The following is a 10,708-nucleotide window of genomic DNA, read 5'->3' as shown; positions in this document are numbered from 1 at the left end:
ACCACCTGGGAAACCTGAAGTGAAAGAAAAGGAAAAAAAAAAAAAAAAAAAAAAGAACAGGTGAATGAGGCTCTAGAAATATTCAAAACAGAAATAAAAAGACATGATTCTAAATTCTAGAACAGAAACAGATGTAAAAAAAAATAGATGAGTTCAGGACCATGATGGAAGCCATGAATGCTAAGCATAGGAAATAAATGGAAACCATGAAAGCCCAACATAAGAAAGAAATGGAATCCATGGAACAGATTCAAACTGATATTCAGGAAATTAAAAACTTTGCTGAAGCTATTCACAGCAGAATGAGTGAATGTGAAGATAAGAATATCAGATATAGAAGATAGGATTGCAGGCAGTGACCATGACAAGAGAGATCTCTTAAAAATAGTAAGGGATCATGAGAAATGAATCCATCAGCTCCTAGGTGATGCAAAGAAGAATAATATATGATTAATAGGAGTGCAAAGAAAAAAAAAGCAGGAGAAATCACAAATGACAAAAAAAGCAGTTCACAGAAGTTTGCAGAAAACTTTCCAAACAGAGCAAAAGAACTTGGCACACAGATAAATGTGGCATATAGCACTCCAAGTAATTATGATTTTAAAAAAAATCTACACCTAGACATATAATAATCAAGATCCTGGAAACCCAACAGAAGTACAAAATACGATAAGCATTTAGAGAAAAGAAACAAATCACATGCAAAGGAAAGCCCATTAGAATCACAACAGAGTTTTCAACACAAACCCTCAAATCAAGGAGAGCCTGGAGTGCATTTTAGAAGAAAACAACCTCTAACCTAAGCTGATGTATCCTGCAAAACTATCTTTAAAATTTGGTGGAAAAATAAGATACTCTCATAACAAAGAACACCTGAGAAACTTTGTGACTATCAAACTAGCACTCCAAATAATTTTTAAAAATATTTAACCTAGAAAAAGACAATGAAGGTCACAACTCCATAAAGCCCAACAGAGCAAATCCAGTTGGCAAGAATTTAAAGGGAGAGGGAGAAAAATAAAAAAGAACCAACATCATGAAAATGATAAGTCAATACATATCAGTTATAACCAACAATATCAATGGCCTCAATTCACCAATCAAAAGAAACAGACTGGCAGAGTGGATAAAGAAGCAAAATCCAACAATATTCTGTAAGAAATCCTCAGTAGCATGGGAACTAGCACAAAGAATCGAGAATTGGAATCTCATCTTTTTTAAAAGTTTTGCACAGCATGAGAAATCACAAGCAGAACTAACAGACAATCCACAATGTGGGAAAAATGTTTACCAGCTGTTCCTAAGGCAAAGGTATACTATCTACTATACTATCTGATTAAAAAAATCAGACCCCAAATATAAAGACCCAATTCAAAAATTGGCATCTGAAATGAACAGACATTTCTCAGAAAGAAAAAAAAAAGTAAAAGCAGCAAATAAACATATGAAAAAAGGTTCAACATCACTGGTCATTTGAGAGATGCAGATGAAAACAACACTGAGATTCCATCTCACCTCAGAAAGAATGGCTGCTATCCAGAAATTAACTAATAATAAATACTGGCAGGGTAGTGGGGAGATAGGAGCCCTTTTTAACTATGGGAGTGCAGACTGGTGCAACCTCTGTGGAAGCAACTATGGAGATACCTCATACAACTAAGATTAGAAATCCCATTTGACCCCGATATCCTCTGCTGGATATCTTCCCAAAAGAATTGAAAGAATCATATCACAGCGATATATGCTTACCCACGTTTACAGTGGCACAGTTTGTAATAGCTAAAATTTGAAAATAGCCCAATTGCCCATCAGTTGGAGAAAGATGTGGAGAAAGAAGATGTGTGGTTTTTGTTGTTAATTGTTTTACAAAATGGAGTACTACTCAGCCATAAAGAAGAGGAAAGTAGAAATATTATTTATAGCTAAGTGGATGCATGTTGAGGCCACACTCTTAAGTGAAATTAATAAGACACATGTAAATACTGAATAGTTTCTCTGGTGTGAAAAACTAGAAGTGTAAATAAGGATCAAAATGTATAATTGATATTGTGTAATAGGAAGAAAAGATCTAAAAAGGTAGAGGAAGTAGGAGGGGAAAAGGTAAAAAGGGAAAAGAAAAAATATTTAAAAAGGGAAAACATGGAAACAGTGTCTTTGTAAACAGGGAAGCGTGGAGGGGGTGAAGCGGGGGCTGGGGAATTGGAGAAAACGAGAACCAAGGTAAGTCTTGCAAATGTACAAGATCCCAATGATGAATGTAACTGTATTGTATGCCTGAATTTTACCAATAAACTTAATAAAGATTAAAAAAAAAAAAAACAGCTGAGGTTAAGTTGCTTGCCAGAGTATGTACTAATGGATATTGGAAACCAGATGACTCTTGTTAGTTTGAAGGCTTGTGCCCGTGTCTGGGTCAATAAAAGAGAGGCAAGCCTGAGGCTTGGGCCCTCTGCCCGCTGGAGGTGAGAGCCTGCCTGCGTGTTAAGCTGACTCTGTGTTTCTTTGTCATTCTGGTCAGGGAGAACAAAGTAGCAGGTAAGCTGGCTGGGTGGATCGGCTACAGGTGGCACCCAGTGTGGTGCTCAAGACCCAGGCTCACCTACAGTTGGCCCCAAACAGGGACCTGAGACTGGGCTCACCTACATGGGAATGTAAGGGTTATTATTTTTTACTCCATTTAGGTATGTACTTCTTTGCATCCAGTACAGTGGTTCTTATTTTCCCCCATCCCCCATCTCTCCCTTCACCCCCTCCACCCTTCCCCGTTTACAAATTACATGGATGTGAAGAGCTGGCCCTGGACAATGCTTCCCCTCTATATCAAGTCCCTTATTAATGTATTTCCCACTTAGAAAAAAGAAATGTGACTTGCTGCCGGCACTCATTTAATTTTCAGTGATAAGGAGTTACTATATTCTATGAATAGAAATACCACTACTGAAAACAGAGAGTTATGTCTTTTGTTTTCAGAGATTATCCATATCAAATGTGAAAATAATAATAAAAGCAAGATATTTTGCAATCATCTTTGGGGATGTGGTTAGGACTGTATAATCTACAAATTATCTTGGGGGTAAAGGCAGCAGACACAAGCACTACTTGTGAGTATTGAAGCAAATGGGAAATGGATTTAGTTCTGTAGTCATAGGAGAAAAGACAGCCAGACTAAAGGAAGAGTATGCACAACTGCAGAAAGCCTGGGAGAAATCAGTCTCGGGGAGAAAGAAGAGCAAGTTGCCCTCAACCAGGAAAAGAAAGACCAGCTTCTTTAGCTGCAGGCTGTGCATGGCCCCACTCCATGTTCTTTACATCATTTTAAATTATGTTTCCTTATTCTACAGGCTCTGTTGATGTGTGGGGGGAGAAGCAGAAGCCTTCTGAATACTGTAGATTCTAGTCAATCACAGGCAAAAGAAGCACTTAAGAGACACTGTTTTCTTAAGTGAAGTGATTTCATTGACAGGTGTCTGAAAAAGGGACAAACCATCCGAAGTGCTTGTTGTATATTTATAATATCAAAATAATCTATTAGGAGGTCAAGAAGCTGTAGGTTTTACTTTGAATTTGCATGTGGCCATGACTCATTAGCAAATCAGTGGCAGAATTTTAGTTTGTCTAAGAAGGGCTCGACTGAGACCTTGAGGACTATTTCAGTATGCTCCTAGTTGTATTTCCTGATTTGTGTATTTTTGTTTCTTAGTCTAAATCAGTCCCACTAATAATTTGTGTTCCTAAACTAGTATATATGAACTTTGTCTTTGTATCAAATCTATTTGTTAAGCTTTAAAAATAAAAAAGATGTTTAGACCCCATTTTCGGGTATTTGATTAAGCCCTTTGAAGTCCCAGGATTTATATGAGTAATTCTGATATATAATTATGATTAAGAACCATTGGCTTGAAAAAAATCTTACTGTTTACCAGTGAAACATTTTCAGATGCTGCTTTAATTGTAGTTTGTACTCCAAACACCTGGTCCTGAACTTCATTCCTCTCTCCAACCTGATGCCTTCATGCCATTACATATTCCTTTTACATTGCTTCTCAGCCTCCTGGGCTATGGTACTGGGATCTGCAAGTTCCCTTGGGGGATTCAATCTTTATTATATTCTCCACTACTTTGGAATTCTGTTAAGTTGGAAAAATACTGGCTTCTAATCATTTGAACACTTTTCTGTGTCTTTTAAACTTACCAAAAACAGAAAAAACAATGTGAACAGAGAATATGCAATACTTGTAGATCTTTATTTGGAGGGTATACTATTGTCATTGTTCCAAAAGGCCATAAAACCCACATTTCTGATCCATATTTTAGCATAACAGTGGTTCCGAAACTTCAGTGTTTAGCAGCCTCACCTGAGATACTTGTTAAAAATACAAATACCTGTGTGCTATTTCAAAACCACTTTAAGATCCATACTATAAGAATCACAGTTCCAAACATATTTTGGCTTAGAGGAGAGATGGCTGATGTTGGGATCTGCCTTCCAGTTCCTAGCATTTATTCTATTGGAGAGTAGCACTGGTTACTTATAGTGATGTAGGAGACAGAAATGGACTCATCTTATGCAAAGGTATGGTAGGTAAAAGACACTATACTGTTAAGGATTAAGGGGAGCAAGTTATACACATGGAAACAAGGTACAGAACAAATCCATGAAGGCTGAGGTGAATTCAGATTGAAACTATGAGTAAAAAGTTGATGAACTATGAAATGTTTTTTTAAAATATGTATTTTAAGGATCATAGCTAAATTAATACTAAATACAAAGGAATGTAGTAATGACTTTAAAACACTCACTAGCAGAACTGAGTAAACCTATTTGATTAACATTCGAAGTACATAAGAGAAAACCTTCCAAAGAATCTCCTACTGTAAAACTGCCAAACCATTGCTCACTTGGTAGCCAACAAGTGATGGTTGATTGGTCCTCTTTGGTGATAACATGTCCTCTATATAAGATCAATGGAATGCAGCAAACAGCAATTCTAGAGGTATAGCTGAGGTAAGCTAAAGTCAAATGTCCCTATTATTTCCCAAAATTAGCAGCCTATTTGATTTGCATTGACCCTTTGTATATATCTTGACTTTTTTAAAATTTAGGTCCTCTCTTTTGGATCTTCAAATTGATAGCTTTAATTATTTTATCCTTTTATGCCTTTTTTTGTCAGGAAGGAAGCCATTCTCTAATAGGAGTTGCCTCAGAAATAATAACCTAGATTTTTACCTTTTTTTCTACTCATGATTTAATTAGTTGACACAATTTAAGCAATTAAAAAGGATAGTTAAATTTCCCAGAATGGCATTCTGTGGAGAATGGAAGAGATGTAGAGATGGAAGATGAAGATGTATGTGAATTTATACTGCAATGAGACCTTGATAACAAGGAGCTTTTAAGAGCTTATTCACAGAGAGGGGGGTTCAAAGTTATGAAAGATACACTCTAGCGAAAAGCTCCTTCATTTTTTCTTTGACCTATAACACAGGAACAATAGTTTACTCAGTAAGATTTGGAGACAGTGAATGCTAAAGGATAAAACAAAAAATATATTGCACCCTATGTGTATAACTTGTAGAATTTACTGCTGGTGCAATCTTTGAGACATTTGATGTGGAAATAAAAATGAGATCTAGTGACTTGCAAGAAATTGTGTGAATTCTAAATTCAGCCTGTGTATAAGAAATATTCAGCTCAGTTGATTAGTAAAAGATATATATTACACAAATGCATGTGGGTATTTAAAATAATGTTCTAAATATTTTATTGTCTAGGGGAGCATTACTTCCTTAAATACAATATTCTGAGCAGATATCAACCTCAGAGTCTACACCCACATGGTGTTTTTAAAAGCTGTGATTTAAGCAGCACGTGACTGATTGTTGGCGGCATGTTAGTGCCTCTAGGCCACCAGAATTCTATTAAGTGTTTTGGAAGAGGTCATTTAATCTACCAAATGGGCCTGAAAGATGAAAAGCTCCCTTAAACACAAGCAACTCCTCCACATCTCAACTATAAAATCGGGGACCTGGGAATATTATTTCAGCTGCCTAGGAAAAGTAGGTGAAAGTTCTGGGCAGAGGGCAGGCAATAATCTCTTTGCTATGTGTTAAGCAGCATTTTCACCTAGCTGATAAATTACTTCCAGCTGTTGGCAACAATTTTCTTCTCATCATGGCAGGAGCGCGAGAGACTCTGGCAAATATTGAAGAGCAGTGCAAGTTGCTGATTAGATCGGAGATCCAGCTGGAGGCCAGAGTCAAGGAGCTGTCTAAGTGCATGGAGGAAGAAGAGGAGATAAATTCTGAGCTGACTGCCAGGGGGCGAAAACTCAGAAGATGAATGTTTTGAGTTGAAGAAAGAAATCGATGACCTGGAAACAATTGTTGATGAAGTCAGAGGAGAAGCATGCTATGGAGTACAAGGTACTTTTTCTGTGGCGTTTAGGCAGATCTAGATTCCTTAGTTTCACTTTCAAGTCAGGCTTTCGTACCAGAAGTGTTACGCTTAATTTCATTAATGCAGCGGCACCTTTACAGCAGTAGGAGCCAGAACCAGCATAAAGGGTCTGATAAACTCTGTTGTCCAAATGCATTTGTGGACCCTCACTTGAGCCACCGAAAGAAATATTTTCATTTGTTTCAGTCTTATTGCATCTGAAATCTAACAACGAAATGGTTTCACTGAGCCCATATATAGGTATTCTTTTCTGAAGGAGAATGAGCGTGATGCTATTTACTAAAAGGTGATTTGGGGTAGGGGAAAGGCAATAAGGCAAAAGAAAAAAGTATGAAAAAATGGAAAGAAAGTGTTTGCAAATGGGGAGGGGAAGGGGGGGGTGAAGGGAAGGCAGGGACAAGGGGAAAAATGAGAACCAAGACCTGTCATGTAAAGGTACAAGATCCCAATGATGAAGGTAACTGTATTGTATACCTAGAATGTACCTATAAACTCAAAACATTTAAAAGGTGATTTGGGATGTGTTGATGTCTCCAGATTTTCCAAATTGGAGCTTAACCTTGAAGTCATCCCAGGTAAGGACTTCAGCGTTTTGTTTAATTTATTTTGCATCGGTTTGTCTCTGTGGACTGAAATTAGTGAAGAGTCATTATCAAACCTTTAATAGAAAGTTAATCTCCAAAACAAAAACAGCTTGATAGATAAAGGGCCTTTGTGTCTATTGATTCCCTTTCTTAAAAAGCATGTGAACCTGAAATAACCAGCTTCCCTTCTCGCATGTGCTGTGTGCCAGAACCTGTTTAAACTTCCACTTTCTCTAGATGGTAAGGTGCAAAGTGATCAGGAAATGCCGCCTGAATCCTCAAAAGAAAACTAAATTACCTTGAGTTGTATTATTATTACATAACACTTCAAAATTTGGCCATATAATGATCTATATTGATAATATTTTATTGACCGGAATTCCTTACTTCCTGACCATGCCAGATAATCCATATTTTGTGGAAGAAAAAGAGAATTTAGAGTTTTAAAAAGTATATCAAGAATTTGGGTAAATGTAGTTCTTATTGATAGACATTTTAACTTGGTGATAACCATTCTAACAGGTGAGATGGTATCTCTGGTTTTGATTTGAATTCCCCAATGATTAGTGAGAGCACATTTTCTATAAATATTTTGGTAACTTTTATTTGTTTTGAGAATTATGTTTAGTTCTTTAGCTTATTTTTAATTGGATTATTTGTAGGTTTTTGTTATTCAGCTTTTTGAGTTCCTCATATATGCAGGATATCAATCCCTTCTTGGATGAACAGTTTGAAGATATTTTCTCCCTTTCTACAGGCTGTCCTTTAATTATGTTATTTCTTTTACTGTGGAAACTTAAAATTTGATATAATCACCTTTGTATATTTTTGCTTTTGTTGCCTGTTACTTTGGGGTCCTATCTAAAAAAAATTATTGCCTACGTTAATGTTTTGAAGTGTCACTATATTTTCTTGCACTGACTTCATAGTTTTAGATTTAATATTTAGGTTTTGATCCATTTTGAATTGATTCCTATGTGTGGTGAGTAGGGATCTATTTTCATTAATCTGCATAGTCCTATCAAATTTTGTCAGTCAACTTATTGAAGAGATGATCTCTTTTCTACTGCAAGTTCTGGGTACCATTGTCAAAAATCAATTGGATTTGCACATGTGGATTCATTTCTGAGTTCTTCATTTTGTTCCATTGGCCTGTGGATATGGTTTTCTGCTGGTACTATGCTGTTTTGTTTGCTCTATAGCTTTGTGGTATGTTTTGAAGTCAGGTATTGTGATGCTACCAGTATTGTTTTGTTTTCTCAGGATCCTCTTGGGTATTCAGAGTCTTTTGTGGTTCCTTATGAATTTTAGGATTGAGTTCTATTTTTACGAATAAAGTCATTGATGTCCTGATCAAAAAGTAATTGAATCTCTAGATCACTTTTGGTAGTATAATCATTTTAATAATAGTAATTGTTTTGCTCCATGAACATGTGCTGTCTTGCCCTTTTTTTATGTCTTCAATGTCTTTCATCAATGTTTTATAACTGTAGACATTTATAATTGTAGACATTAATTTCCTTAAATTTATTTCTAAATATTTTTATAACTGCTGTTAATTTTTCAGAAAATATTATTGATATAAAAATGATTTCTTATGCCAGTTTTATATCATGTAATTTTACTGAATTGGTTTTTAAATTTTACCAGATTTTTAATGAAATGTTTAGGTTTTCTTGTATATTTAATCATGTCATCTGCAATCATGGGTAACTTTCTTTTATATTTAGTTATAATTTATTCCTTTCTCTTATCTAATACCTCTTAAGAGATCCTGTATTAAATAAAAGTAGTAGACGTGGGCATTCTTTTGTTCCCAATCTTAAAGGTAACATTTTTAGCTTTTCCCTTTTCAGTATATTGATTGTGAGTTTTTCATATGTAGTATTTTGAAATAGTCTCCTTTCATATCTAATTTGCTCAGTTTTTTATTGTAAAGGGATGTTGAATCTTTTCATACATTTTTTGCATCTTTTGAAATGATTGTACAACTTTTGTCTTTCTGTTGTCTTATGTTTATTGATTTATTTATGTTGGTCTACCCTTACATCCCTGAAATGAATCCCCATTTGATCATAGTGCATGTTATTACCTTCAGAGTTTTGGTATTTTACTGAGAATTTTTGACTTTGTGTCCATCAGGGATAGTGTATAATTTTCTTTTTCTGATGTGTCCATATGGTTTTGTTCTTGGGGTAGTGCTGATGCATAAATGCCCTGAGAGCCTTTTACAGAATTGGGCAGAGTTCCTACCATTTCAATTTTTAGAATACTTTAAGAAGAATTGGAATCAATTCTTCCTTAAGTGGCTTTTTTTAGAATTCAGTAATAAAACCAATTAGGTACTAGAAAATGTTTTCAATGAGAAATTTTAAATTATGGCATCAATGCCATTATTCATTATTGGTCTGTTTAAAGTTTATATTCTTGTATCGATTGTGTTAGGTTTATATGTATTCAAGAATTTATCCATTTCTTCTGGTTCTCAATATTGAAACATTTAATTGTTTATACTTTTTTGTGATCCTTTGTGTTTCCGTGATATCGGTTATAATGTCTCCTTTTTCACCTCTGATTTTGAGTCTTCTCCTTTTTTTACTTCTTGATTAGTCTATACAAAAGTCTGTCAATTTATCTTTTTTTCCTCCTTTCTCCTTCACCTCCTTCTCCTGCTTATCCTCTTCCTCCCTCCAGCCATCTCTCTCTCTTTCTTTTTCCTGGCAATTGAACCCAGAAAGTACTGAGCTACATCCTCACTCTCCTTTTAAAATATTTGAGAAAGGATCTCAAAATCTGGCCTATTTTTTGAGGTATGCATTTATTGCTACAAATTTTCTTCTCAGCCCTGATTTTGCAATATCCCACACATTTTGATACATTGTCATTTTCATTTGGCTCTACAATTTTATATTTCCTTTCATTTTTAAATTAATTTTAAAATTAAAATTAAATTTTAAATTAATTGGTCAGTTAGGAACATGTTCATGTGTTTATTTCCCATTCTTCTTGTTGTTGATTTGTAGTTTATTTCATTGTGGGATGAAAAGACACATGACACATACTTTTTAAATTTATTGAGACTTTATGTATGGCCTAACATCTTTCCCAGAAAATGTTCCATGTGCTGATAAGACTATGCATTCTGCAGTTGTTTAATGAGATGTTCTATAAATATCTCTTAGTTTAATTTGCTGTATAGTATGTTTTAATGCAGACTTTATGTGTTAATTTCTGTCTGGATAATTTTCCGGTGAATAACCGAGCATTGAAGTATCCAACTATCAGAGTTTCTCTCTCCCTTTAGGTCTAATATTTGTTTTTTATATCTGGGTGGTCCTATGTTGTATGTATGTATGTGTGTGTGTGTGTGTGTGTGTATATATATTCATAACATATCTTCTTGCTGAATCAACTATTTTATTAATATGTAGTGACTTTCTTTGTCTATTTTACAGATTTAAAGTCTGTTTTCACTGATAGGCATGTAGCTACTGCTGCTTCAATTCAGTTTCCAATCGTGTAACATCTTTTTACACTACCTTACTTTTAGTCTGTGCACATTTTCTTAAACCAGAGAAGTGAGTTCTTGTAGGTAACATAGAGTCAGACTCTGTGTGTGTGTGTGTGTGTGTGTGTGTGTGTGTGTGTGTGGGTGGGTGTGTGTGCG

This window comes from Fukomys damarensis, unplaced genomic scaffold (genome assembly GCF_012274545.1).
Source record: "Fukomys damarensis isolate Sample0158 unplaced genomic scaffold, DMR_v1.0_HiC HiC_scaffold_24, whole genome shotgun sequence".
NCBI lineage: Eukaryota > Metazoa > Chordata > Mammalia > Rodentia > Bathyergidae > Fukomys > Fukomys damarensis.
This window is presented reverse-complemented; position numbering follows the sequence as displayed.